The 24,369-nt window shown below is 40.9% G+C and overlaps 1 long non-coding RNA gene across 1 annotated transcript; it reads right to left on the reverse strand.

Moving 5' to 3' along the window:
• Positions 1-13,669: 13,669 nt before the first annotated feature.
• Positions 13,670-18,536, reverse strand: LOC148845504 (uncharacterized). The gene is made up of 2 exons (XR_016102272.1): positions 15,971-18,536; positions 13,670-15,697 (listed from the first exon to the last, which is right to left on the reverse strand). It is a non-coding gene; the product is annotated as an uncharacterized LOC148845504 (long non-coding RNA).
• Positions 18,537-24,369: the final 5,833 nt, after the last annotated feature.

Raw genomic sequence — 24,369 nt, forward strand, 5'->3', positions numbered from 1 at the left:
ATTAGAATATTTTTTCAGATTTCTCTACTTGTAGTACTAAAAAGCGAAAATTCGAACAACAAAAAATTCCCCCACATAAGATTTCAGTTTTGATCAATACTGCTTCATTAGTCACCTCTATAATGCCAATTGATTGGCTGTAAGTTGTTTTGGGTATCGTGTCTTTTCTGTATCATAGTCAAACCCTTTGCTTAATAAAGTTTTAAAAATTTGAGCTATCCCTAGTCTCATGGCTACTTTGTTGTTTTCTTAAGGAAATCAGTTGATTACCAAAAAGAAGTAGTAAATGTGCACGTGAAACAATTTTAGATAAGGGTAGATAATAGATAAGCCTCTACTTTGGGATAATAACACTTAAGGGTCTAAGCTTTTAATTATGACAATCAAATACCTGAACTTTGAGAAATATACATACAAGTCCAGCACCGGTAACTGGCATTGGGGTATGTGGTAAAATTACCAAATTTCCCATTATTTCTTAATTTATTTAAGAACAATGCTACAACTTTAGGACAAAAATAAAACAAACCATAAAGACTTTTCTCTACTGTTTAAAGGAAACAAATCCAAAACAAGAAAAGGCTATGTGTTCTCTGCCTGAAATCCGCCCAAGCCCCTAATTATTTGATGTAATTGCGTCCACTTAAAAGGATTTCAAAGTACTAAAAGAAAACAAAAATCATCACATTAGGTACATCAATGGTAGTTCCCATGTTCAACTCGTTCTCGACAAATACACAGGTATACAAATTGCAAGTATTTTCAACAACTCCTTTTTATATTAAATAATATATATATATATATATATATGTGTATTTTAAATTAAAATTAAAAAAATAAAAAAGGTAAATAAATTAAAGTATCAATATACCTCTACCAACATAAAAGTGTATTAATACTTTAAACCATAAACATAAGTGATAGAAGTCAAACTCTCTAGCTTATGCTCTCTACAAGAGATGATTCAAGTATCAAACATATGATAGTTAAAAAATTGGACTATTTGCATTTCCTATTATTTATATGAAATAATTTAAGTTTTTCACAAATTGCATGTGACAAGTCACCAGATTTTAATCAAGAGGCTCCTACTTGTGCGGCCATTTCAGAATGAGAATAAAGATGGTTGGAAGTGATTCTGTTGCAATTGTCACCACATTCTATGTAAACTTCCTTCAAATTATTGAAGTTTCCTTTTGAGCAGAATCAACTTCGACTACTAAAACTTTTTCATAAGAGTTTATAACATGAAATCCCATGTCATCTTGAGATTAAAACATTAAAATTTCTTGGCATGACCCAGCTTTGATCTAGAATTTCAGCTTTCGATCTAGTAAATCGCGTTTACGAGCGTCGAAGATTTCGAATTTTGAAGAGTAGATGACGAGGTTCTGGAAGAGGAAAGGAGGGAAGAATATGAGTGATGGGTTCTTCAATGGACTGCCTTCTTCTTATTCACCTTCAAACCCAATGTTTTCAAGGTCAGCCAATGGTGCCAAGAATATTATTGCTGGTGTTGGACCCGTGGCAACGAGGAAGGGATAGAATGGAATTTTGATGGGAGGTTGATGAAAAGGTTGTTTTGGGGTAAAAATTTTGAAAGTGCACATGACATCACCTACCCAAAGTATAGGGTATTTGGCCGTAGTTCTTGAAAGTTTAGGCCGTTAAGTGTCACTATCCCAAAAGTATAGGGTACCTAGATGTATTTATCCCTTTAGATAATAATAATTATAATAACAACTAATAATATTAGAGATGTTAAATTTAATTTCTTCTATAATCTTTTACTAATCGAGTTAGGACCCGTGTGATGCATGAGTTTTGTTTAACAAATTTGAAACCAAATGAGCCTAATGGCATTTCCTATTGAGTCAAGCTGGTTCAAATCCAACCTAAGCATCATTTTTCGTTGCATATCATTGCAAAAACACCATTAAATGGATTTTTTATTTAATAATTTTTATAAATTTTAAGTATTTCAAATTGAATTAAAATGAATTTCATTTGTTATTATTATAATTGTATTCAGAATTTTTACTAACTATTTTTAGATAGTACTATGTTAACTTTAAATTTTAAATTAAAATTTATTCTTAAAAATATTTATTAATTTTTATTATTTTCAAAATAAAATATAAGGAGGCTTGTTAAGCAAAATTAAAGTTTGTATTCTAAGTCCAATTCAAACATTATTTTTGGGTTATAAGTTGTTAGATAAAGTTTTATTATTTTTAAAATTTTAAATATCAAAACTAAGTTTAAAATTTTAGTAATTTCTGTAACTTTTATTAATTAGATGATTGATGTTTATTATTAATCTATAGATATTTAAATGAAGTATCACTCTTTGTTTAATAATAATATTATTAATTAAATATTTAGCTAATGTTATATATTTATTTATTACTAATATCTATATTATTACTTATTATGGAATGGATCTTTTCTCCTTGCGCTAAACGGAATATACATGTGTGAATAGATTAGCACTCTCACGTGACAAAATTTTGTGCGGGCAAACTTTGACTTTCGACCAAGGCTTCGTCCCCTGCTGAACGAACAAGTTTCCCTACCCCAATCTGCACTGACAGGTGGTAGTCGTTGTCGACTTCCAGCCACAGCACCAAGGCTTCGTCCCCTGCTAAACAAACGAGTTTCCCTGTCGAGAATCTGCCCCGATTTGTAATAATTATTTGTATTCTAATAAATAATTATTAAATACTGTTAATTGTTAATAACTTTTAAAATGTTATTAGAAGTATTGTTATTGATTATTTGATAAAATATTATAATTACTGACTGTTAATAAAATATTAAAAGTATGGTTATTGATTAAATAGTGTTAATTTAATTTAGTGTTGGTAATTATTAATTTAATGAATATTGTTAATAAACCCTATTCATAAATTTAATAATTATTGTTATATTAAAAATAGCTAAATAGCATTATTAAACTATCTTTACTGATTATTTAATAAAATATTATAATTACTTACTATTATCGATAAATGTTGTTAACAATTAAATATTTAATAAATCATGTTAATAAAAAACAGCAAAAACAATGTTTGTCTTTTTGCTTATTGAATTTCTTTGGTTTAAATTTTTGGGTTTTGTGCTTTGAAGATTGCTAGATAATGTTAGTTAAAAATGTTATTTGCATTTAGCTTAATGAATTGCTTCAAGGTTCTAAATATCAACATGGGCCACCGGTTTTTAGGTTGACGATTCGACTGTCTGGTTCAAACGGATGATCCGTTCTGACAACAAAAATTAAAAAAAAAAAAAAAAACAGCCAAAAACCATTGAACAGATCAACGGGTCAATGGGTTGTTGACTGATTCAACGGTTTTAGCCAAAGACCGGGATTGGGGTAAAATGGAACCGATTTCTAAAATGTTCGTTTGCCTAGGTCAACAGTGGTTCGAAAACCATGTTTTTTATGCTTTTTTATTTTCACTATTTAAATGTTTCTTCTATTATGAGCTTTATTCGAGCATATGTGGTATGTTCATTTTTTTCATTTTCAGATTTTTTTTGTGTGTTTGGTCTTCTTCCTCAAGATCCTCCAAAACGGTCTAGGGCTTACCACCATTTTATTTCTCCCCTGTTGTTTTTTCTTTGGGTTTTCTTATGCAATGTTTGTTTTTTTTTTAATTTTCTTACAAGACCAATCGTCTCAAAGCGGAACTTTGGACTCGATTTTTTTATTTTTTTTCTTTGGTTTTACTAATTTGGTGGATTACCGCTATTTTTTTTTATGTTTAAGGTCACTTTGGGTTTATCTTTCAAGGTTTTGGAATCCTTTGCAATGTGCACCCTTCCCATGACTATGACAACAAAGTTATTTCGTCTAATTATTGACATCTAAAAAATGACCCAAAAATGAAACCATTTTGGCCACCAATTTCTAGATTGACGGCTTGACCGTCCGATTTAAATGGATGGCCCGTTTTGACAACAAAAATAATTAAAAATAAAGAATTGTCGAAAACTGTTGAACGGGTCAACGGTTCGACTGCCTAGGTCAATGGGTCATTGACTGATTCAACGATTTTTTACCAGAGACTTGGGTTTGGTGTAAAACGGAAGTGATTGCCTAGATAGTTCCCGAGCCAAACGGTCTTACCATCTGGGTCAACTAGGAGTTCTTGATGTGAAACAAAGGATAGCTATGAAGTAGAACTCAAAACTATCACTATATATGAGATGCTTCGGTCAGTGTAAATTAACACCACCATTTATGATCGTGTTATTTTATATGAGATGTTTTGTTGAAGCAATATTAAAAAAACGAGCACATGATGATCTCTTTTAAGTCTTTATATGAGTTTCAAGACTTGAATACCTATAATTAAAAGTTTCTTATTAAGAATCATGTCTTTTTTAATATAACAAATATCAATGTTATAATTCCATTCCAGCCCTTGCGAAATAGAGGCCCCTCCGCTAGTATACTTTATTATGATACTCATGCTTAACATAGGTTCCATATATTATATGAGACCCGCATGTTATTTGGGTTGTACAAAAATGGGTCCTTGATAACCCGTATAAATTGTCTTCTTTACGAGTTTCTTCCAATCCGAATAGCAACAACAACTCCAACACATTTATGTAGCTCCCTAGTAAGCCCATCCAACTATTAATCAATATATTTATGTGCTTATTCTTGTATTCTCTTTTTACAATCCAAAATGGGAATGGCAATGGAACGAGTTATGGGCGGGGTCATATTCCCCTCCCCGACCCCAATCCCCATCGAGGATAGAAGTTATCCTCCACTCCTAATCTTGATGGGATGGGTTCCCCATGAGGACCTAAATCCTCAAAATTTTTTAGTTAACAGTATTTTTTGAAAAATGTATTTATTTAAATAAATAAATAATTTCAAATATAAATATTATTTTAAATATATTTTGATATATATATATATAAATAGTATCATATATAATAATATATTTAATATGAATAATATTTAAGATATATAATTAGGGTCCGGGTGGGGCATGAACTTCATTCCCCATCCTCAACCCTGACCCTAATTGGGGATCCTTATTAATTCCCATCCCCGCCCCCACTCCACTAAAGCAATCCCCATCCTCGATCCCATTGGGTCAAAGAAATCAGGTACCTGTCAGGGATGGGTAAAATTGCCATCCCTACTCCAAAATCATCATTCCTTTACCACCAATGCTAATGCCTCTATAGTTTCTTCAACTCTGAATCCATTCTCTACCTAAATCCTTATCTACTCTATGGATCTCTCTTCCTTTCAACAGAAGATTTGTGACATGCACTCTCTTGTTTTTGTTTTCTTTGCTCTTCGTCCACAACCATATAATATGTCTCTGATCTCCACCAATGACTCGTGTAAAAATTCGAAGTCATAACTGCTCCATGCTTCCTTTTTAAGTTTTACCTCCCCTATCACCTTTCACCCCCTTACCTCCACTTGTTGGACACTTGTTACCCCCTACTGTGACCACCTTGCCAAAGAACCTCATAATTCAAATCTCCTCTTTGCCTTTGGTGTCCAGATCGTATTGCTTTCTTGGACTTCTATCTTTGATTAGTCTTCAAAGACAAGGAGCATATAAGGCTAGGCATCACATGCAAATCCCACATGTACCTTCTATATATAGAAAGAGGAAAGAAGGGAGGTGAGAGGAGTTCAAATCAGCCTCACACAAGATTGCCCCCACACAATGTCGCACAATACATCCCCATCATGTATCAAGAACATCTCCAAATCATAATATCAGAAATGATGATGTCATCATCGGGAAATGTTCCCAATACATGATAGAGATGTGATGTGGGACATTATGGGGGACTGATTTGATCTCAGGTGAGGGTGCTCTCACCATAAAGCTCACGCTTATCTTCTCCTCCTCCTCACAAATGTGCATATTTGTTTTTTAAATTAAATCATTAAAAACCTGAGGGGTTGTCTCATAAAATCCATATTTGCTCTCTAACAAGACCATTATTAAATCTCTCTCTCTCTCTCTCTCTCTCTCTCTCAAACCTTTATAGTCAATGTTTGTAACATCTCTTCCTCCTCCTCCTTTCTTTTCTCTCTTTTTCTTCCTTCCTTTTTTTTTCTTTTTTCCCTTTCCTTCCTTTCCCGTCGACAACCACCTCTCTTTTCCCATAAAAAAAGAAATGAGACATACATACATGTATTATCCTCTTACCTTAATGGGTCTAAGAGATCAAACCATCCGAACCATTCGACATGGGCGGTTGAACCGCCGACTCGAAAGCTGGTGGTCAATGATTTCGTTTCCATGTTGGTTTTTAAAATATTGCTCTTTTTCTTGAGTTTAAGTTTTTTTTTTCTTTTACTTTTATTAATTTAATTTAGTGTAGATTTGTTTCATGGATTATTCTAGTTTAATAATAAAATGTAGTAAGAAAAAACTTAACAGAACTATATAAAATTTGTGAAAAAATAAAAAAAGGCAAAAAAAGATAAATGACACATCACACCATTCCCTTTTAATAGATAATCATAGATTGTTACGCCGACCACCAGGCCGTGAGGCTTTCCCAGGGGATGTTTTCTATTTACATTCCCGTCTCTTAGAAAGAGCCGCTAAACGATCGGACCAGACAGGTGCAGGTAGCTCGACCGCGTTACCCGTCATTGAAACACAAGCTGGAGACGTATCGGCCTATATCCCCACCAATGTGATCCCCATTACAGATGGACAAATCTGTTCGGAAACAGAGCTCTTTTATCGCGGAATTAGACCTGCTATTAACGTCGGCTCATCTGTCAGTCGCGTCGGGTCTGCCGCTCAGTTGAAAGCTATGAAACAAGTCCGCGGTAGTTCAAAACTGGAATTGGCACAATATCGCGAAGTGGCCGCCCTTGCTCAATTTGGGTCAGACCTTGATGCTGCGACTCAGGCATTACCCAATAGAGGTGCAAGGCTTACAGAAGTACCGAAACAACCACAATATGCACCACTTCCAATTGAAAAACAAATTCTAGTCATTTATGCAGCTGTCAAGAGGGCCTTCCCCTTTCTTCTACATTTTTTAATGAGGATGGTCCGCTCCTTTCTCTATTCAAAATTACTTATTTTTTTCTCACAATTTTTCGGTGTACCACTTCCTCTCCTCTCCCTTGTTTTCAAAAATAAGAAAAACCTCCTCTTCTCCCCTTGCCTGATTTTCAACTTCAACAGCGACGAAAGTGAATCTGGCGAGGACCCGGCCCCGGAACAGGTTTATCGTCCAGAGCAAGCTCCCCCGCATCCGGCCCAAAGAACAAACTCCTCGAGCAATGAGGCCGGTCCATCGCACCCATCAGTTCCGGGGGTAAGACATCCTGTTTTATCGTAAGACGAACGGGCAGAATGGGAGCGCATGCGAAACTCGCTTGAGTATCACCAGGCGGACCGCCATGTCACTCGTGTTGAAGAGAGAATAAAAGGGATTTCTCAGCGCGCACAGCAGTTCGCAGAAATGTTGGGGTACAGGGAGGAAATTCGAGAGAACATCGAATCCGCGGTCCAAGTCCTGTTCAGAGATATTTTCGACAAATTTGATGATCGAACTCGCCGCTTACGCTATCTCCGGGAGAAGCATGAGAGTCTGCTAAATCCGAATAGTAAGATCTGGCGGGAGATATTGGATCAAATCGAACAGCTTAAGGGAAGGGAGGGTAGGTAGGTAGGTTTGTGGAAAGGTGAGGGCTCACAAATGGAAATTCATCACGTTTTCCTCAGACAGTAGGAGTTAATTAATTCTATTACTTGATTGACATTGATTGACAGATTGATTATTACTTCGAAATATGCTTTAAGAAGAGAAGAAATTTGGTGTCTTTCTGGTCAGTAATGGAAGCAATCGTCCCTACCGTCGTAAAATAAGAGCACCTGGCTCTGCCCATTCACAAGGACTCGATTCTATGTCCAAACATCACATGCCAGCAGATGTGGTCACCATCATAGGTACTCAAGATATTGTGTCTGGAGAGGTAGATAGATAGGACTACTAGTTGCTCGATCAGGACCCTAGCTTTATTGCGAGCCAAAAAAAAGACTTTTGTCACGCAAGAGGCCGCGAACGCGGGGGAATGAAGACACAGCCGAGCCAAGGATGTGACTCTCAACATCGAGACCGTGTTGGCTGGTGCCGAGGAAGACGGGCGCTTTCCCGCTTGGAAAAAAAAAGACGTGAAAGAGAAGTAGAAGTAGTGGAGGGGGTGTCTCATGAAATCCTGTCCCCCCCTTCTGCTGGTGAATGATCTCAATTTACTGCTACAACTCGAAAAGGCGGCTCTGGTTTATATATATATATAAACTTACCACATTAAACCCCAACCCATTACCCCCCCACTTTGGATAGGTTCCACATCAATTAAAATTCGATTTCACTCAAGGTAATTAGCTGATCAGAACTCGACTGGTAATTGAATTAAGACTTTTATTTTAGTAAATGAAGAATAATGGAATAGATGAAGATAAAATAATAAAAGCAGAAAGAAAGAAGACGTTGCATAGTACCCAGCTGACTTACGAATACCAGCAGCACTAAAAGAAAAGAAGTAGTGCTTTCTTTTTCTTCAGGATTCAACAAGCAGCGGTGATACACTTTTCTAAAGCAACTGAAGGGGTAGTGCGCTTGTACAAGACAGAGAGGAGATATGGCCCCTTGGACGAAACTAGGTAAATCAATTACAGGTAGGTCAAAAACATGTACTTCTAGTTTAGATCATACCTTGCTATCGATTTAGTACACTGCTCTAGAAGTTGATAGCAATATCTAAGGAGAAAGATCATATTCATATGTTACCAAGGGATCTCATCTGTAGATAAGAAAGGCAGTCGAGCTCCTTTATATACGATAGGCTATTCTACCTATCGAGCTAGGAACTGGGAAAGAGTAAGATAACCGTTAGACTCTTTCTTTATCAAAGATATCGGACGCCCGGAAATCAACCGATTCAATAAATGATAGAGAGATTTGAGGACAATTTCCCTCGTGCGGGAAAGAGTTCGCTTAAGACTGATAAAGGGGGGGCAGATGTTTACTACGACTGATTGAAGACACTAACGACTGCATTTGTGATTCAATTAGCTCCTTCAGTCCTTGTCAACTTTCTCAAATGTATGAGTTGAATCCATTAGATTCTTCGATTTGTTGGGACAAGGATAAACTGACTCCCTCATTCCTTATAACTAAGCCAATCTCGAAATGCTAAACCATATGCTTAGCCGCTGCACTCGTCAAAAGAACAGCTAGAACAGTCGTACCAACTAAGAATGCCATTCCATGAGGGGATTTGTACTCAGGAAGCCCCAGTAAAACTGAACTACTTTCGACGGGTGCTTCTATTATTTCCTTCACACTACCCAATCCGAACTCATGAGTGCCTGTAGCAGCATTGAGGGATCCCCTTAATCCTCCGACATCGATACCAGAGGGGATTACATATTGGGTTACTAATAAGCTCCGGAACTGGTATTTGATCAAGCTCGGGAAGGGAAGCCAAAAAAGTTCCACACCCGATACACAAAAACGGTAAGAGTAATTGAAGAATATCAGACAAAGGTAGACCGCTATGGCTAGACGAAGATGCAAAACTAGGAGATAACTGCAAATCACGACACTTAACTAAACCCCGCGCCGCGCCCTGAAAATATGACCTAAACCCTTTTCGGGAGACCGAAGAAAATAGGGCTTTGACTGTCCTTGGGAGGCTGAAAGAAGACCATAAAGGCTATTGGTCCCCATCAAACCCTTGACGATTTGAATGGGTTTGCTCCCATTCCCGCGGATGAGTAGATTTTTCATCAGGTGCTGCTCGAGCTCCATTTCATTTCTTTTTCGAACAAGGATTTCCCTTTAGTCACGCTTGGCAACCTCGGAAAAGTCTCGCTGGTCCAACTACTTTTTCTGGGTACGGCCACATTGGTTGGCGGCATAGTCTTCCGTAAGCTAGGCGGGTTCCATGGTTGTTGCTCTGACTTTGTTTCACTCCCATGTCTAGCTGTCACCACTTTCATTAGCTTCTTGGACATAAAGGGAATCATGCGTAAATTAGTCTTTTGCTCTGTTTTTAACATCGGCAACTGTCGTATCCCGAAGAAACTTTGAAAGCGTCCTGGTGCGCTTCTTAAATCTATCTGTTTGGAATTGGAAAAGAGGAGTGGCCTCACAAAAGAAATGGGAATAGGATTTTATCTTTGTAACTTGGGGCTTTCGGTCTCTGTCCCACTGAAACTTATAGGTTTGGATTTCTTTCTTCACTGACGCAATTAGTGAGTGAAGTGAGCCATTGGCTATGGGGCACGAACGCTTAAGTTAAGAAAACTCTTTCTTCTTTCTTAGCACAGAATCTCCTTTCTTCCCTAAGAAAATCGCCCTTTCTTGAAAAAGGAGAAGAGTGAATTCGTGTGAAAATAGGGGCCCGAAAAAAAGGGAGAGTATTCTCAGCATCAAGACGATGGCTGGTCTCTTTGTAAGAGTCATAATCGAATTTTTTGTCTTCTCGCCTCGATGTTATTGGCTTATGAAAAAGAAGACGATTCTCAACAGCAGACGATTCGTAGCATCTTCGATTTCCTGTTCTATTTATGTTACACGTCTATCTCACTCTTTCACAGTGCCTAGCTCGAGTGGCTTAAAAGCTCCTTTAAAGACATCCATGCCACCCACTGAAAGTCTTCTCTTAATGCCACAAGATCCGCCTTCAAGGGAGGCTATTAACGGAGGGCTACTCTTCTTATTTAAGCGCTACGCACCTAAGCTAAGTCTTTCTGGTAGCTAGATTGCTAAATATGCCTCTATCAATGAATCTTTTCACACTCGATAAACTCCGACAATAAGAAGGGCGTAGCGGCAAGGGATTTCATCACCTTGTTACCGAACCGTGGGTCCTTTCTCTCTCTGAATGTCAGTGAAAGGAAGACTTTAATTAGCACTCGTAAGGTAAGGCAGTTCACTCGTTAGGCCTAAAAAGATTTCAGTATCCTTATTTCTCGATGCTTTTCCTGTTGGGATAACTGTAATAAAAGAGATGCTGTTAAAGAAAGAGAGATCGAGTGGGATACAAATTGCACTTTGAATTTTGACTAGGTCCTCAGATCTAGCTGGAGGCTATTTCCAATCATTGTCTTGAATGACTGCTGCTACTCTTGCATCAATGGAGATTGCAGAGTCATAAACAATTCTCCTGCAGTAGCTCTGCAGCAAAGCCTTTTTTTAGGGATAGTTAAATTCCGGATCGAAGAGATTCACCCGTAGTGGATAAGAAGGCAAAGCCAGAGGCAAAGCTATAGGCGCCTCTATCTGTATGGGGGAATTTCTTGCTCAAGCTTCCCGATCTGGGAAGGAACTGCTCGCTACTACTACATACGATGCACTATTGAAAGGCTCAACCCGGCCCGGAAGAGCGATCCAGGCATTTTGAAATCGTGATCCAAAGAGAGTCCTAGTCGCCATAGTCAGAGATTTAGATGTAGTTCCGGATGATCCAGATCCAGTCGATTTAGCAGTCGCGCTGTTGCCCCCGAGTCTTGGTTTGGGAAGCATGTGAGTTGGAATGTACTATCCTCCCGACTGGCCAGCGAATGACGCGAGCGCGACAGGTAGAAAAATTCATGATGTGAACATGACTTCCAAACATATCGACCGGAATAAGATCGACTTTTTTGAGCAGGGAGCGAGTCGAGTAAAAAAGGCACGATCTCGAGGTAAGGGAAAATGGAAGCACAGGGGGAAATAGAATCCACAAACCAAAAGTGAAGAGCAAGATGAAGAGGAATTCAGACCGGTATAAGAGCAATAAAGTTGGCAAATCCACTGCCCGAGAAGACAGAAAGAGGTCTTTATTTGAAAAAGAAAGAGACAGAAAAGAGGAGATATTGTTCCAGGGACAGAGAAGCCCATAAAAGACATTAATCTTGCCGCTGGACTAGAAGTGTATCAAACCAAAGACAAGATGCGCAAGCAAGTCTATCAAAACGAGATACCGATACAAAGACCGTCGGGGTAAGCCAATGGGATCCAAAGGGCTAAGGCAATCCGATAGAGAGATGCCGTTCTTTTGTGCTTTAGCTACGCTATCCTGTTACTCGAGTCACAGAACCCGAGGGAAAGCGCTCATCAGCATGCAAGTAGATAAAACCTAAAGGCAAGATGCGAAGATACGAGCTTGAAGTGTCCATAAGCTTGAAGCATAGAGGGGCAACGAGCCCTTATTAGTAAAGTAAAGCTCCACAAAACGATAGATTAACCTGCGGTGCGGATCTGACTCGACTAAGGAAAGATCTACTCCGAAAGATCAGAGAAAGAACAAGAGCGTTTGATCTACTAATAGCGGCATAAGAACAGCAACTATACTGGCATTTGCTCCAACCTAAGCAAGACGCATTTTTGAGACATAATAATCCAGACTCTGGGGACCTAAGCTTGTGGCATCCACTATCTCTTAAAGGCTGTTCAAAATCAATATCTCCTTCTTTCTTCTCAGGCACAGTTGCTTTCCTTGATTCGGGCACACACAGTGTCTTCGTCAAATCGTTGTCTCAGTCTCTGTCTTATCCCTGGTCCTGTGGTTTAGTCACCTTAGTCCAGTGTATCAGAAAGCACATCTGTCTTTCCAAGACATAAGGAGTTAGACTCAGCCTTGATATATGAGCAAGGTCAAAGCATAAAAACCAAAGCGAATCTCGTTCAACCTTGCTCCTCGGTCTTATTTAAAGCCTTTTGACTCCCATCCCATCAAGTCAGGAACAAAACACTGAAACTAGCCTAGCCCCAGTTAGGCGGAGATCAAGGGATGCGCGGAGCTCCATCCTTTTTTTAAGGTTCGGGAATCATACATCCCTTATCTGTGAGTCGAGAAAGATTTCCATCGCTGGCGAACTTGAAGCAGAAAGTAAAATTCAAAGAGATACCTCTTAGGAATAAAAACCAGACCTGCCTGACTCCCTCAACCTATCGGTCGAGTCACTTCCTTCCACTCGCCAACCAAGGACCTACTGGACTATCGGCTTTAGATAGTCATCTTCCTCTCCCTATCCTTACTTTTCACTCGCTTCTTCTCGTCTTTTAGTCGAGTAGCTCTTCTCGGTTGCTCAACCAACCGCTTATCCTTGAGGCTGCCTACCTTTCCTTTTCTTCTCAAGGAGTGGCTAGCTCAGTTCGTGAGTCTAATTCTGTTGAGTAGTTCAGGAAGTCCTTTCGTAGGCTGATCTTCTTTAGTCACAAAACTTCTTCCGATAGATCGAATAGTAATAGTCAATCTATTATAGCTTCGGAATACAATACTTTTTATTTTCGTAGATCGGACTTTGCCGGGTATTCCCACGTAGTAGTTCTTTCCTATACTTCTTTTAGTAGGTAGTAGCTCTAGTAGCCCTTCCTGTAGTTCTAGTAGCTAGGGAGGGAGACTTGACTTTATAAGCAGATGCGGGGAATCGCAAAAAGAGCACTTCACTACCTTTAGAGAACAAGAATCTTTCCTGCTTCCAGACTTCCGTTCGCTTCCCCTTTAGAGCGACTACCCGAAGATTTTGTTCACGACCTACTTGCCCTAGTGTCACGGGGGTAATCTTTGGGCCCCGTGCGGCACTCGAAATGGGCGAGTAAGCCTACGAAACAAAGCAAACACACACAGAAAGGCAACAAGAAGGCACACTAATTAGCAAAAGGCTACTTGTATTGCATTAATCAGTGGTAAGCACAAGCACACAGTACAGTGTCGAGGGAATCTCGTGCTTAACCTTTACACGCTTATGAGCTCACTCGACTACCTACCTCCCCTCAAAGAGTACGTTAAGCTTTTGGGGGAGTGACAATATGAAACATCGAAATAATGGAAAAGCATACTAAGTAATTACAATTACGCCATTGGCGGTCCCCCTTACAAAATACAAGCAAAGCCCACCCATGACACACATGTAGGCACCATGAAAGCACGTGGCTGGCACTCGGATGGCTCACTGTAGGTGCTTGATGGCGCGATGAAGGAGTCACCCGTGACACTAGAGTACCTTTTCTTTTCCCTCCTCTGTCTTGGCTCTGCTGCAAGCTCCGGTATTTAATGAAAATCTTTTCCTGTCGATACGGACTCGGGCCCGAAACAAGAAGAAGAGGGAATTTAGTGACGCTTCGCTTTCCTAAAGCCGACTACCCTATGACGCTTTTCTTTCATCGAGTACTTTCCTTACTAAACTGCTCACCGGAACTACTTTTCCTTCACTTACAAAGCGGGACTTAAAAGCATTTGTTGTTCAAAGGTTGGATTGTCTTCTCCTCGGTACTCTCTCTTGAGCAAGGAGGGATCTTCCAACTCGACAATTCCCCGAGAAAGATTGATTGATTCAGTAGTTCCTTCTGTCTTTCCCTTTAGCAACGAAAGAGCTTGTTAAAATTTTAAGCTTGCGGACTGATTGTCTTAGAAAAAATCAATGTGGGAATACCAGGAAATCTCAGATGCGCGGAATCGAAAATTTTCCATGTCTTTCTTGGTTGGACCAACCCAACCGGTGATTTCCGTCTTCTTGAATTGGGAGAGCAAGAATCAGTCTCTCTAAGCGGAGTAAGCTCCCTTCTCCTTGAACTCTGAAACCTTCTCTTGTTATAGTGTTCGTGCCCCATACCCATGGGTCACTTCACTCAAAAAAAAAAAAAGAAATTACCGGGTTCTTAGGCAACACTTGAGAACGGTGTTACCAATGACCGTCCTCGAGCCCGAGGTTTTCATTTTTTCAACATCGAAGGGTTTGTGTGATTCGCCTTCAGTCCGATATGCTTGATGTCCCGAACGAAAGAGAGGGAGAATATACCACTCTCCACCATAACAAAAAAACTAACCGCTATTTTTTCTAAATCGCTGAAGAGGCTTACGGATATGCTTAACAACCGGTTCGGAAGATAACGCATAGTGATTCGATCCACGGAAGAGGTAGTTAGGAAGCGAAGGCAGCTCTCTGGGTCCCTACCGACGTACATGAAGAACCTCAATGTGATCAAACAACCCAAGGAGCTCCCCAAGTCTTTGCCGCCGGGGGGCCCGCAGTTACCCGGAGTAACAGTCACTCGCTGACTTCAACCATTTCTCCTTTGTTCCTTTTCCCAAGAGATGAGCTCGAGCTTCATCATTATCTGAGTCGAGCGAGAGGGAAAGAGAGGAAAAGAACCAATGACATTCATCCCAAGCCGATTGCTTCTCTCGAGATGGTAGTGAGGCAATGAATATTGTCTTTCGATGTAGTTCCAAGTCTTCGATGTCCCTCGGAGACTGACAAGAGTAAGAATTGGTACTAACAGAGTAGTAGAATGGGATTGATGATGAGCGGGCAAAAGCCCCCAGATCTCCTGGTTTGTGAGCCAGGATGTGATTCACTGCCGAAAGCGCCTTCTTGTACGCTAGCACTTGAGGGAGGCCTTTTTCGTCGTGTTTGCGGATGGAACATCAAATACAAAATTTCTTTATCTCTTATTACTATGCCATTGATGAAGATTCATAGCTTGGGAAAAAACCTGAAATCCTACCTTCCGGCATTGCGATAAAGTGTTGACAGAGCAGAGTGAAAGGCACCACATCAAGAGAGAGGGCAGGGGAAAGACCCGGACATTGAGAGGCGGACAACGAGGTTACATCGCTCTAAAACAGGTACTGATAACGAACCACAAGCCCTAGCTTTTAAGCCGAAGAAAGAAGCCCCTGGAACAGAAAGATATTGCACTTCAAAATCGTTACTAGAAGCACTGCAAGCGCACTTCCTATCTAGGCAAACCAAACCCGAAAAAGCACCTCCCTCCCGGCTAGCCTTGCAAGAGCGGGTGTGCGGGAGAATAGAACTGAGCATCAAGGCTGCAAGACAGAAGGAAGGTTCCTGCGTGCAGGAAAGCTTTTTCACCGTCCATTGGGTATTTGTCTCTATCTCGCTCTCCCAACTCATACTTATGATAGGCGGGCTCAATGCCCGATATTTACCTCTGGAAATCCTTCTCTTTGAATTCCCGGTATTCAGTTGTCTTCCTTGGTTCCACCCTTCAATTCATGAAGCAGATCGCCGGGAAGGCTGTTTCTCAAGCATAAAGCGAGAGTTTTCGACCCTTAAAGATAAAACTCCTGATAGAAGCCCAGTTTCTTTAGTAGGAAATCAACGCGTTGAAAGATCTTTGATCTCACCTGGGAACAAGTCCAACAAAGCACTTTTCCCTACCAAATTCTATCTATCCCTGCCTGCTTCTTCCATTCGCGGAGCTCTTCGCCTTGCCTTTGTCGGATGGGGATTGGTTACATGTCCTGTCCATTCTGTTTTAGCGCGCTATGGTGAGTCCACTACTGAGTGAGCAGCCAATTTGTGATACTCCGAGAAGTGAAAGAGGGCTTTTGCATCCCTATAAGAGTTTTCTTCTTTGCTCATCAAAGGCAGGAATTGGATTGGATAAAGCGTAAACTCTGGAGGCGTAACCGCCGAGGGTTAGGTTCGTAGCAACTAAAGAGGTTTGCAAGGTACAAACAAAGGTCCCAAACCTAAGATCCCAAACTGAAGGTGGAACAGGTCCCAAAGCAAACAACAAAGCTGGATGGAAAGACAGATACCAAAAGCATAAGACGAAGCAATAAGTCTAGTTGGCTTAAGTCGACCAAAAGTCGTTGCTTGCCTATCTCAGTAGGAACTTGGAACAGTCTCCGATTTCAAAGGCGAAGCCGAGGAGGTCCCATTCCAATGAGAATCAAAGGCAATCGGGAACGGGTTTTCATCTCCCCTTTTTGTTTGTTCTCGTCTAAGCAGTCGGCCCAGTCTCGTCTCCTGTCTCGTACGTAGCAGGGAAAGTAAAGCCTGTGAGCTAGTTCGAGGCAGTGAGCCAGTGCCTGTGGTTGAAGTCTAAGGTTCAAAAGCAAACCTGCTTTCTCAGGTTCAAAAGCGGAAGGCGAAAAGCTAGTTAGGCACATTCAAGGCGAAGCAGCTACATAGTTCGGTTCGAAAGCCGAGGTCGTCCCTATCGCTGGTTCAAAGCTAGAAGCAAGACTCGGTCCTGTTCTAAAGCTAGGTCCAGAAAGGCGAGGTCCCAAAGAAAGGCTAGGCGAAGAAGACGAAGGAGAAATCGTAGGTGAAAACGTAGGTGAAAGCTTAGGTGAAAGTGTAGGGTTACCAACTCGGGTGGGTTCTCACGCCAAGGTTCCTTTGTTTCGGGCAAGTCCAATTACAAACAAAAGAGAAGGTCGGTCCCGTACCCGAACAAAGAAAGGCTAGACCGAAGGTCCCGTCCCACGGGTTAGGTGCTTAGCTGAAGGTGGAAGTCCAAAGCTTAATAAGGTGGAAGGCGAAGCCGAGGCGGGTTGAAAGACAAGAGAGAAGAATTCAATCTCCCCTATTTGTTCCCTTCTCAATGGTTGGTCGGTTGGCCGGAGGCCAGGATGCTTTGGTTTATCGGATCGATCGCAGTGGTCAAGTGCGCTGGTCTCTTTCCCAAGTCGCAGGGATACCAAAAGCAGAGGAAGCAGTTAGTCCAGCGGAGGAATCAATAGATCTAGTTGGTTTAGAGCAGACAGAGTTGGTTTTAGTTGCTCCAGACGAGATTGGTCCAGGCAGAGGTGCCAAAGGCTAAAGGCAAAAGGCTCAGCTCAGGCAAAGCTCTACTCTAGGGCTCGGGTCTGGTTCAAAAGGCAAGGCAGAAAGGCTAGGCACAGGTTTCAAACCAAAGAAGGCAAGGTGCTTCCAAGCAAAGGTTCTCGGGCCCGGCTTTCAATCTAATCCCGTTCAAACGCAGGTCCGGTACGCTATCAAGAAGTGGTGAGTGGTGCCTCCGCCTTTTTGCGAAAGCAAGATCTTGTAGCGCAGATACGCGAAGTGAGAACTAGAGCAGAAAAAGAAGCCGTTGCGCCCCTATTTGCATTAACGGAGCGCGATAGCTCGCTATGAGCAAAAGGCCTCTCGGCCACATTGTACAGGGAGGACACAGCCGATACGAGTGAGTGTCGCTGGACTTCTCCGGAGAGGGATTCATTCTACTTTATTTCCCCACCAACCAAACAACGGAACGTTCAGCCAAACGTGCAGATCCTAAGCTGCAAGTCACCGCAACCACCGAGGGGGCTAATGCTGGTCAGACAAGACCCTGACATTTGGAAGAAAGGTCAAGCTAAATCTTGTTAGGGGCCCCTCCTTTGGAATCAGTTGAGAATGATCAAATGACGAGGAAAGAATCGAAAAAGCATATTGATGCAACATCAATTTAGACGACTGAGTCGACACGGAATCGACTCGAGGGACATTGAAGCTAGGGGTCAGTTCGATCAAAGTCTCTTTCCCTATGTCAATTGTCGATTTCGTTCGGTCGGGAAACTCTCTCAACTCTTTTTGAAAGGAGGGCGAAAATCGTAGGCAATCCGACTCACTGCTCCGGGGCGGGAGCCTTGCGCATCAAGCCCGTCATTAGGCGCCGAGCGAAAAGTGATGGTCACGAGAAGCCATCTACGGTTAAGGGAGAAAGGGCCCCTAATAACCAAGCTTCAAAACAGATGCACGCGCTAACGCGCTAGATCGAGCGGCGCGAGAAAATGGAAGTGCGCGCGTTAGCACTCCGGCTTTTGGTTTGAGAAGTGAAGCTCAACACTACTAACATGATATAGTAGTGCTAAGCTGCCATTCCATGAATTCTCGCATAAGACTTATCTTCTCATCCCAAGAGAAGAACTTCAGGCGGGACCCTCTGCCGTCAATACTGATTTTCTCCTTTTTGAAATGAGAGGCCGAAATCGCAGGCTAAAAAGAATGAAGAAAGCCGCGCTTTGGGATAAGGAGTCGCCTGCCAATTCGAAGGAGAAAGGCGACTTGGTTGTTTGGCTAGCCGACCGATAAGGCTCTCGAAGCAACCCAAATTACTGAATGGGCAATATGCTTTACACATGAAGTTAAAACTGTGATCAACCAACTCACATGCTCGAAACCAAATTGACTTGGGTGCTCCCGAGCGCGGTGAGCGTAGCGCACGTAGTTAAGCGAGCGGAGCGAGCTAATAGGGAGAGGGAGCGAAGCGAGCGTAGCGAAGCGCAGCAATAGCTCACGAAGTGAGCGTCCCTTCCTACTATCAAAAGTGGCCTACAAGGCCATTTTAAGTGGCCTTCGGCCCACATAAAAAGACCTGTAGTGCCGTAGCATTGCAAACAAGAGCTCCTCGCTTAAGCACAACTCTTCTTAAACGGCCCTCTAGGCCATTTAAGCAGCGGGGTTAAGCGAGCTTGAAGATCGTAAATTCCTTTCTTTGTAAGGAATTGAGTAAGGCCTTTACCAATTCATGTAAGCGCGCGTAGCGTAGCGTAGCATAGCGAAGCGAAGCGAAGCGAAGCGAAGCGAAGCGAAGAAGAAATAGCTTATGCAGTGAGCAGCATTAGCAAGCTACGCTCACGTAATGAAGCGAGCATCGCAAGAAGCATAGCAAATGTCAGATTTGCGAACGCTTCTGTTAGCGATTTTAGAGATGAATGTATTTACATTCTTTCTTCCTACCCCACCAAATTCACTCGTTTCAAAACCCAGCCTCTAAATTCAGAACCAGCCCCAGATGAAACAACCAAGACGTGGAAAGAAGTCAACATGAAAAACCACATGAACAACAACAACCTTTACTACTACAGTAATCAATATTGCTATTTCCAATTTCGCAAGTATGGATGCAGACGTCGAGTGGAAGGAGATGTGGATAAAGAGAAGATGGATAAAATGGAGGCTTTGTTAATGGATGCGACTAAGACAAGGCGGAACTTAATGCCTTGCTTGTGTCAGCTTGTTTATCTTTTTTGGGACCGAGACCGGAGGCATTATCCGCTCCTAGATAAGCCGAAGGTCGAGGAAATACGGTATTCATTACTTAAGGGGGCATACCGTTTTTCGGTGATGCATCGATCCTTTATTCCAAAACCGAATAAACCGGGAAAGCTAAGACCGATAACCCAACCTCATAAGATTGATCTAGTTGTGATGGATGCTCTCTCCCTGCTGTTAAGTAGGGTTTGTTTTTGAAAGCATTTTCCTAACCTACTCACATGGTTTTAGAAAAGGGCGTGGGGCTCTAACATTCTATGCCCATGTTGAGGGGGGTTGATCGACTAATTAAAGCGGACATCGTCGGCTGCTTTGATAATATAGATCATGCATTACTGAATTCGACCGCACAATTTCATATTGGGCAAGGAAACGAGAGCTTTTGTCGATTAATTACTGCTTTTTTAACAACCGATATCCGGGATAAGGAAGGAAAGAGCTATGCCTCCAATTCAAAAGGCATACCGCAGGGCAGTCCGCTATCTCCTATTCTTATGAATGTCTTCATGCACCAATTCGATTTAATGATCCGATCCATTCTAGAGCAGGAGGACAAACTCAGGTATGTTAGATACGCGGACGATATGCTCTTCGGTATTCTACAAGGGGTAGGCTCGGAAAGCGTAAGTCAACGCTTTCAAAAGCTCTTTCGTGAAGCCTTGGATACCATCAAGTTAGAAGCAACTAGTCATGAGCTCATTAGAGGGACTACAATCCCTTGTGCGACTCTGGTCTTAGGAGTGTTGGTGTCCATCAAGCGGGAGGGAGCCTTAGAGATGAGGGCGCCCATCAAGCGCTTTAAGCGAAAGCTAAATCAAGAGCTTGACAATGGCATAAAGGAGATGCAAAAGAAGCAACTCAACCGCTTTTTGAAGCTCCCTAGGGTTTTCATTTATCTCTCGCTCTACTCCTGTTGTTGCAATGCCAAAGAAGTGCTACTTTATTTGAAAGATCTATGGTTGAGTCGAATCAAAGCCTTTCGGCAACAATGCAAAGGCAAGGAAAAAGAGGAGAAGAAGATCGATCTTGACCGTATCAATAAGCGCCTATCCAAATACCATATCAAAATGAAAGAAAAGAAGCAGCAATTCATAGAGCAAGAGCTGCAAAGAGCGAAAGTCGAAATTTCATAGTATAAGTAAATGAAAAAAAGAAGAACGGGCCTTACTCCATCAGAGTTTGGCTTGGCCTTCCATAAATCGTCTGTCTCTGAGGCCTCCTACTCTAACTATTGAAGTCTATATGGTTATTCCATAAGCCATTGATCGAATTCCACAAAATTGACTCGGAATGACTTAACCCTTCATCCCTTTTCATGCAACTAGATCGATTAAAAGAGCCCCCCATTTCTTCTTTCATTTAATCTGCCGTCGGCAGGCATTTGAACGATGAGCCACAATCCAGGGGGAAAGGGCATTCAGAGGACTAATCTAGTAAGGCTGGATGACAAAGGTGACTGGATGAGGATGGCATGGGGACCAAACAATAAAAGGCTTGGTTCTCTTCAAGCTAAATTCAAAGATGTTCACTGTACCGCCTGAGCAGGGGGAAAGCGTGTAGGCCGCCCGAAAGCTATCGCTTTTTTACTCAAAAGGAGTAGCACTTTTATTAATAAGGAGAATGGAAACTGGTATTTGCGGCCACCACGATTCCTTTCTTCTTCTCTCTCTCTGGAATATTGTTTGTATAGTATAGATATAGGTTCGGTGCCACTTTGAACTAAGAATGTCACCGAACACTTACCTCTAATTAATTAATGGTTGTTCGGTTCAAAACACAGAGTCGAGTGAAATACAAACACGAGTCTTAAAGAGAGTCGAAAGGGGCCGTAAAGAGTCTTATATTGATCTGCCTTCCCTCGTGCTTCACGAGTCGAGGCTCAAAACCTCGCGTCAAGTGTAGTCTACGGAGCTTGACTACAGGCCGTTTACGGAATGAGTTAAGGACTCTACATGAGTCTTAAAGCAGCGAGTTCAGTGCATAAGCCCCTTTAGAGAGAGGGTCGTTACAAAGTAGCAAAAATCATAAGGGAACGTGATGAGCGTGCAAGGGATTGTGTTAGAGTGACGCGGGTTATAGGGGGCTATTAGCCTACTAGACAACGGGGGCTGTAATTCATAATTTTGCAGTGAGTGCAGAGCACTTTTCCCTAAAATTAAATTAACTGAAAAGAGAAAATTGTGGTGAGCGTGGATCGAACACGCGACCTTCAGATCTTTAATGTGTTGGACTGACGTGATAACCAACTACACTACCAAACCGTTGTATGTATTAGGTAAATTTAGACATTTCATAAGAGAATATAAACATCCCACCAATGAGGCACACTCCATGAAGAAGCAATATAATATTTCACATTTATTTAAAATCACCTTTTTCCCCGTGGCTTCTGGCTTTTCAAGATGAACCCCCACGTGCCACGTGGATGACATACAAGTAATGTTTTTTTAATTTATTGACTCGTACAGTTGGATCATTCGGCTTGAGAACCGTTTAAACAATTGGTTCCGTTTCACTCTTAACGTGTTCTTTTGCTAAAAATTGTTGATTTAGTCAACTACTTGTTGACCTAGGTGGTCAAATCGTCAATCCATTCGACTTGGATAATAGTTTTTGGCTATTTTTATTTTAATTATTTCTAATTTTTTAATTTGGAGTGTGTCATCTGTTCGAAACAAATAGTCTAACCCATGGTTTTTAAAATCAGACTGAACCGGATGGTCGGACCGAAAAAACCAGGAACAGGTCAGGTGATTGGTTCTGGTTTTCCCCAAAACGGGATTTTCCATAAAAACCATTGATTTTGGTCAGCAAACCAATGACACAGATGGTTAATTGTCCGAACCATTAAAACAGCTTTGACCAATTTTTTTTTTATTCTTTTATTTTTTGTTAGAATGGGCTGACCGTTCGATCCGATAACCAGACCCCTATCTTCAGGTCGGTTCTAAAATCCATGGTCTAACCACTAACCTAAAAATTGATGGCCAAAGTGGTTCCAATTTTGGGTTGTTTTTAAAACATTGCATATAAGCTTTGTTATATATGCTTCAGTCTCTTTGAATAGTTTATGTAGGGCATTTCAAAGCAATTGAACCAGGTTAGTTGAATCTTCAGTTGAATTCTCCCATATGAGGCCCTCATTTGAAGGGTTGTCCCCTTAACCTCTTTGATTAGCTTATGGAGATGCTTCAAATTAGCTAAACAAACTTAGATGATGTTTGGTATGGTTTTCGTTTATTTGAAAAGCATTTGTACTTGATTTGTCTTCAAAACAGAGAAAAAGTGGTTGATAAATGTTTATCTACCGTTGTTTGACAACTAGGCACCATTAGATGCCATTAGGTTCCACATAGGTAGAATGGTAAATAAACACCTTGGTGCTAGGGGAAATATTAAAGTGAAGTTTCCCCCAATGGTTGGCTTACACATAAATTGAGAGAAACGTTTGCTTGATAAGTAGGCTTGCCAAATAACATTTTGTGACAAACACCAACATGGCAATGAACTGGCACCGGATTTCAAATAAACAGAAGCCATACTAAACACTGGAAGAATCTTCAACTCAGCCATCTCCAAAGCAAACTGTTTAGCTAGGACTTGGGATAGACAGCTTTAGCCTTTATGGCCCAATTTCCATACCGGTTTTTTAAGGGCCTATTTGGAAGGGCTTACTTTTAAATGCTGTTGTTCAAAGAAGCTACTAAAGAAATGCTTACAAAGAATCATCTAAGTGGTCTCCTCACCCAAGAAGAAGAAGAAGAACATCTTTTGGTTTGGTTAATGATGCAAATAGACTGGATTGGATTCCAATCATGGTATATCTGAATTTGATTTAATACTATGAAGAGGATCAGATCTCACAAACAGGGATTTGAATTCGAATTCGAAGAGGAAGTCAAATATTTTGATCTGATTTGGTTTGACTGCATTTTTTAAAAAATTAATGAACTATTAAAAAAATAAAATGTAACAATTTAAATAAAGAAAAACAAAAATACAAGCATCTTTTCAACAATTTTCATCATATATATACATGTTTTTTTTTAAATAATAATATAAATAACTAAATAGCATACATATATATATATATATATATATATATATATATATATGTATGTATATCGAATCGAATAAGAGGTGATCCAAATTCAATTCGGTTTTTCATCGGATCCTATCATCTGATCCAAAATGGGGATATCCAAATCCAATAAAATGGGATCAGACATTGAATCAAATCGGATCATGATCCAATGCATTTGCACCCCTAGGTTTGGTTGTTCAAGTATAATGTGTATTTTTTGTTGTGGATGCTTTAACTCAGCTTCTACCCACAAATGGATCAAATCAAATTAGGCAAATATCCTAATTTGATTCATCAAATCTGAATAAAATCTTGTCCACAAGATTTAGGGCTTTTTTGGTTTGCAAGAATAGGGATATGGAATTACAATCAGTCATTCTAATTCCAACTATTTAATTGGGTGGAATTAGAATCCCATTCTAAGTCCTTTCAGAATGACATTCCCCCATTTAAGGGAATGGTCATTCCCTCCCC

Source organism: Nelumbo lutea, chromosome 7 (genome assembly GCF_056320005.1).
Source record: "Nelumbo lutea isolate HS-2025 chromosome 7, American lotus-T2T, whole genome shotgun sequence".
NCBI lineage: Eukaryota > Viridiplantae > Streptophyta > Magnoliopsida > Proteales > Nelumbonaceae > Nelumbo > Nelumbo lutea.